Raw genomic sequence first — 6,161 nt, 5'->3', positions numbered from 1 at the left:
GACTGTATAAATTAAAAATAGAGACTTAATGGAAGTCTTGATGTTGCATTCCCCTTGCAACCCAGAACAATAGCTGATAAAACAAGTAAATAATATCAAGAGCTTTTAAGAAACACTGATACTCATTAGAAAACCCAAATTTAACCTTGCTTCTGTTTTAACAAACAAAACAGAAGTATATTAGAAGTTGTTGCAAAGTAAGCATTTAGAATCACTAACATAAGAAAAAGCAATTTTACACTTCAGCAGGAACCCCTTACTAAGTATACATGGGTTTAACCAAGCCCTGCACACCTTCACAGAATGACTGATTGATAGGACGCATTCCACAGAGTATTAGCTTACCGTCTCACAGATAAAATAAAGCCTTTGTGAATTAATCCGGAATTCTCCATATGTTCTACTTTATAAAATGGCTCTATTAAGGGCCTTTATGGACTGCTTTCCTCTTCATATTATATTAAATAAGTATATTTTGCAATACATTTAAAGATGAACTGAAACAGTTATGCTATACAAAATTTACTATCTTGACATCTCAAGTTTTTGTAGCTTATACATTTCAGTCTAAATTACAAATAGGATTTTAGTCAGTAAAATAGAAAATCAGAGGTTTTTTTACACCATTGAAAAATGCTGTAGACATCATTAGTGGTAATTAAAAGCCAGTTCTAGCTTTAAAAACCCACAATTTTGATCCTAAGTGCATTATTTGCAAAATATATATAAATACACATTTTTTCTATATTTTGAATTCATGAATATGAATTTTTTTAAATACTTAATATCTTGTTAGGACAACTAGCTGCAATGCTACTGGAAATTTAAAGAATATATTTTTATTTTTTTCAGCTATTTCTTACTTTCTTTCCCACAATGCTGATTTAGTGACTGCTAACTTCCATTATGGCATAATATACTGACTTTTCAATGAAGTCTTCTTCTCAGGAAGAAAACTCTGGCATACGTTACTACAAAAAGAGTAAAGCAAGCAAACATTTAATTAGGTGCTTTTGCTCAACTGCCTTGCAATTCTTTTCTGTATAAAAAGAGGCTCTATATCAAACATGCTCTGCCACCAAGAAATCTAATGGAGAGCCCTGTGCATTGAAAGGATATGAAACAGCAACACAGATGAGAAGTTGACTGACCTTATAAGGCAGCAAGTGATCACATGCAACAACTGACAAGTTCCTCAATTTCTCTAAAAACCACAAGGCACAGCCACTGAGAGCATAAGCCTCAAGCACAAAGAAGCTAGAGTTCCCAATTCCAACATTCTCTGAATTCAAAATATCATAAAGTGTTGGCTCTCTCAATTTTTAGGTTTTTGATTGTATAATGGGAAGGGATGGCAAAGACAGCTTTACTTGGAATCAGAAAAATAAATAGTTTTCAAAAGTATTTTGTCATGGCCTGAAGACAGCGACCAATTTAGACAGCTGTGCAACTAGCCACAGAAGCTGCATTTTAGAAACAGCCCTGCTTTGGAACAATTGAAACTTTCTCCAGTGCAAAGTCTGCACACAGGCAGCAGTGTTTCTTTGCAAACATCTAACAGTTTCATTATTGTTTACCCACCAAAAAACAACTCTACCAATCCATCAAGCTTGACATTTCACTCACTTTTGCAGCTACCCCAGAATGCTTGGCATACATGGGAGGAATTTCCAGCATTCAAACCAAAAGAATAACTTTGTTAAACAGAAAAAAAACCCATTTCTCTTTCTTTAATGTAATGTACTGAACATAAAAAATGGACCCATTTGTGTTAAAAGCTACAAAGACAGGTACCTGTTGGCAATCTACTCCATTGGATCAATAAAAGCAGCTCATTCAAAATAGCTCTAAGGACAAAGGATCTAACCAATTCAGCTCTATTTAGAAAGGACTCCTCACAGGGACTCTAGCAGGGTTACCAGTTGCAGTTGTTGCCCAGCTGTGATAGATCAGTATGTGCTGTGCAATGTAGTTCCTCTAACTTGCTACCAGTGACCCCTCCCATCCCAAGAATGCCACTGCTAACTGAAGAAGAAAATGTTCCAAGGGAATACGGACATGATTGTGTAAAAAAACCCTGAATGCATGATGCATGCCTGCAAAAAATGTCGTCATAAAATGTAAACAGAAGCACTATAAATAACTGATCATGAATAAATATTACCCCAGGGTGATTTTAACTACCCCAAATGCAACTGAGTGAATGAGACATCCCGGTTTCACACATGAAAGCTACTTACCAAGCCAGAAGCCACTGTTTTCAGGGCAAGTTGTTCTGACACTGACAAAGGAGGTAGACAGGATCAATACACACAAGTTGCAGGAATCTAACTGAAGGTGTGGTTTAGCATCAGCGTAAGAAAATTGTTGTAGCTCTCTAGAAGAGCACTCTGGCATTAGTCTAGCTACTGGCGAAAGCCAAACCAATGCAATTCTGTTCATAACTGGTTAGATGTCTCCTGGGTGTAGTTATATAAACTACAGCAACCTGTGTGCCTGGACAAGTCCTTAACCTTCTGTAAAACACAGAAGACAATACCCAAAGGAGCTCCTATTCTGTCCATCTATAATAGTAGTTACTATAAAAGATTAGCTTTGATTCTTGTAAGAGATTAATGAAATTTTAAACCAGTGGATATTAAAACTGACCACGGATTAAAGGGTAAAATGAAAAAAATCACTATGCTAACTATTTAAAAATATTCTCTCAAGCAAAACACCTGCAAATTTCAAAACTTAAGGAAGAGAGGGGGGAAATGAAGTTTTGATGTTAAATTTATATTTTAATTTTTTATTGGCGAATGATATTGAAATGTCTATTCCAAGGTTATTGGGTGTAGGAAGTCAGAGCATAGCTTTATCTCAAAAAAAGTTAGTACTCTGGAGCAAACCAAGAATCTCAAGTGTAGTACCTACCAAGCATTCAAAGATACTGGAGATCTGAAAAAAGATATGTCTCAAAAAGTAGCAACTGTTTCTAAAGACTGGAAGGTCATTAATGTGCAAGTCCATGCAAACAAAAACAAAACACACAAATCAATAAAGTTTTCCAGGAATTATAAGGGTAGGAAAGGGAGTGTAAATCCAGCTCTCAGATTTGGAAAAAATGAACCAGTCTCTAAAGACAGGCTACGGGTATATATAAATGATTCATATAACAGTGTTATACCCTGGTCCTTTAAGGCTACCTCCATAACCTCACAAAATTCCCTAAAAACAGAATGAATGCACTGATTCTGGGAAGCTGTGCTGCCTGACCTTTAGAAGAGGAATCCAGAAAAGAAGACAAACATTCTACTTCTAACTTTGCAATTAACTCAATGTTTGATTGGCATCTCTCTAGCTCTGCAGTTTTCCCTTCTGGGAAACAGAGATAACACTTGCACTGTAAAGTGCCTATGGCTCTTTGGATGATGGAAGCTGAAAGTACTCATTTACCTGCAATGTCAAAAAAGCTTCTGAAACTACTCCTCAACAGAAGACAGGAAAAAACTGTTCTGGGGATGCATGGAGGCATACTGTCTAAGCAGAGATGGGAAAGTGTTTCTGTCAGATTAGCTAGAACCTGACAGTGAAAGCAAGTCATTGGTCTGGGAATGTCTAAGCATAGGTCTATACTGCAGTCATTGCTGCCATGTAGGCATACTAAACCTGGCTTTAAAACAGCTGAGAGAGGTAGTTAGCCCTGGTAGTCCAAAGTCATTCAGACGGCAGGGTAGATATATACCTTTAAAATAACTAACACGGCAACTGTTTGAATTCTTAACTGCCTTGATTGTACTGCTGTGTCCGCAATTCCTAACTTCTTGAATGAGTTAATACTCTGGTAATGATCTCCACGTTTCATGGTGATGCAGCTAGGCAGATACAAATACTCAAGCTATCTAATTAAAAGCTATACCAGGTTGTTTACTCTAAACAACACTGCAGTCACAGGGTCGACTTCACTGTACACATATCCAGAGATATGTGCCAAGCTCTCTTCCCTTCTGCCAGTCAACCCTCTTTCACTGCTCCCTAGCTACACCCTCTCTGATTAGTACCAGCAAGAGGCCTCAAAGGGAATGCAAAAAGCCACCAAACAATGCTGCTAAATGACGCTTAGAAGCCCTGTCACTCCTATACCTAAGCCACATGAAACAACAGTTCACAAGTTATTGTGTTTGAACTGAACAGAAACCACATACTTGTAGCCTCTACATGTTAAAACACTGTTTTAATTTATATCCCAAACCATTCTTGCCTTCCATCTCCAACCTCTGTACTTTCCATTCACCCACAGGCTTGATCCAGAGCCCTGGGAATTCAATGGAAAGACTCCCATCAGCTTCTGGGTTTTTGATCAAGCCCTGCATTCTTCTTCTTGCTTGGTTATACACCTTACAGAGGCACTCCCCCAAACTTCTCTGCTATACTGGGTATATTTCAAACCCAGTTTGGAAATAACTGCACCATGCCCAAAGCAGACATAAGGAGCATTGGGCATGGGCCTTCCTTTGTATTCTGGTAAAGCCATTACCCACTGATCAGTGTGACATGTTACTGCCATAAGCAAACGTAAGAGCACAGCTATTGCCCCACCAGATCAGACCCAATGTCCATCTGGTCCAGAAGCCTCTCTCCGACAAGTCCGTCACAGACAGCTATGAAAACCCCTCAGCAGACAGATGTAAGAAAATCTACAAGCTCCCCAAGAGGTCTCATTTTCAAATAATTAGAGGCTGGCCTATGACCTGATGCACAAAGTTTACTATTCCTTCTAAAATATACAGACACTGCAGAAGCACTTAGTGAAAAGCCGGTACCTGCCACAAGGAATTTATAATCTAGGTCAGTGGTTTTCAACCTATGGGGGTCTGCAGACTACGTCTAAGGGGTCTAACAAAAGATTACTATGATCAAAGTATGTAAATACCCATGCTTACAATTTAAAAGGGGTCAGCACCTTCATTGAAATTGTTTTACGTGTCCGCAAATAAAAAAAGATTGAAAGCCACTAATCTAGATTATAACATGTAAATGAAACCAAGAAACTGCTGGATGAAGTTATTACAAGGCTACACAAGAACAAATAAAAAGTGTATTTCTCAAATACTGAAATTAAATAAGTCTTTAAAGCCAGAAACAATAAAGAGCAGGCCAGCTAGTCTGGGATGGGGAAGAAGAGATTAAACCTAGCATGCCAACAAGTGCACAGTACAATTTAAAGATGCTTTTGCCTTCTTTTTCATCTTAATTAATTTTGATATGTATAAGCACAGAAAGAGAAGATATTAATACCTTCTGCTCAAAAGAAGGAACCCCCAGAGGAAATCTGGATTCAAGTTCAGTTCATTGTTAATTCCATCTCAGGAATTAACGATGGCCCCGGGAGTTAACCACTTATGTACAGTCATGAATCACAGTGAAAGCACTCTGTGCTTTCAGTTAAAGCCTAATTACTCCTGACAACTAAGTGCACTTTGAAACTGCGTTGCTTTATAGTTCAATAGCTTCACACACCTGAAGCAGCCAGCCAGCGTTTACTTTCCTGAGAAACAAGACACTGATCTAGATGGACCATTTTGTTTCACTGGACCCAACAGTTCCATTTAAGACCCTTATGTTTATTCACAAGGCAATCCCAGCTGTAAACGCAAAACCCTTCCCAACACCAAGGTGGCCAGCACAGCACACATTACAGGAGCACAAGAGTTTACTTAAGTGGAGACATGAGGACCTAGAACGTAGAAGCAACAAAACAGGAATAACTTTTAACATACACGTGGTTCATCCATATTATTTTTACGCTAAGACTTACACAAGCTTAACTGTGTTAGTTTTTGAAGAAAAGACGACAGCGCTTGTGAAAATGCAACACGGAGAAAGCTTTAAACAAAACCACCAGCATTTCCCTCGAAGCCCCGTGAATCTGCAGTCCATGGGGTTATTGGAAGAAGAAGAAAGCCCGCTGCTCTGCCAACAGCAGAAAGATGATCCCACGACACGCACCCTGGACTTGGCAGGCGCCAGCACAAGGAAGCGGAGGGCGGCCCCGCAGGCGAATCCCCTCGCTCAGCGCAGCGGCGTCCTATGTGCCCTCAGGCAGGTCGGAGGCAGCCCCGCACCGGGGGAGCCAAACGGCCCTATACTAGTGTCCCGCACCCGGCAGCGAGCGGGAC

At 39.4% G+C, this 6,161-nt stretch overlaps 1 protein-coding gene across 1 annotated transcript in view; it reads right to left on the bottom strand.

The window, feature by feature from the left end:
• The window catches only part of RFFL (ring finger and FYVE like domain containing E3 ubiquitin protein ligase), a 111,419-nt gene extending 105,367 nt beyond the window's left edge, over positions 1–6,052 (bottom strand). The window contains exon 1 of the mRNA XM_019511530.1: positions 5,801–6,052. The gene's annotated coding sequence lies outside the window, so the exon portion shown is untranslated. The remainder of the gene's footprint in view (positions 1–5,800) is intronic.
• Positions 6,053–6,161: the final 109 nt, after the last annotated feature.

The sequence above is a fragment of the Gavialis gangeticus genome, unplaced genomic scaffold (assembly GCF_001723915.1).
Source record: "Gavialis gangeticus isolate Ggan-Ray unplaced genomic scaffold, GavGan_comp1, whole genome shotgun sequence".
Classification (NCBI taxonomy): domain Eukaryota; kingdom Metazoa; phylum Chordata; order Crocodylia; family Gavialidae; genus Gavialis; species Gavialis gangeticus.
This window is presented reverse-complemented; position numbering and strand designations above follow the sequence as displayed.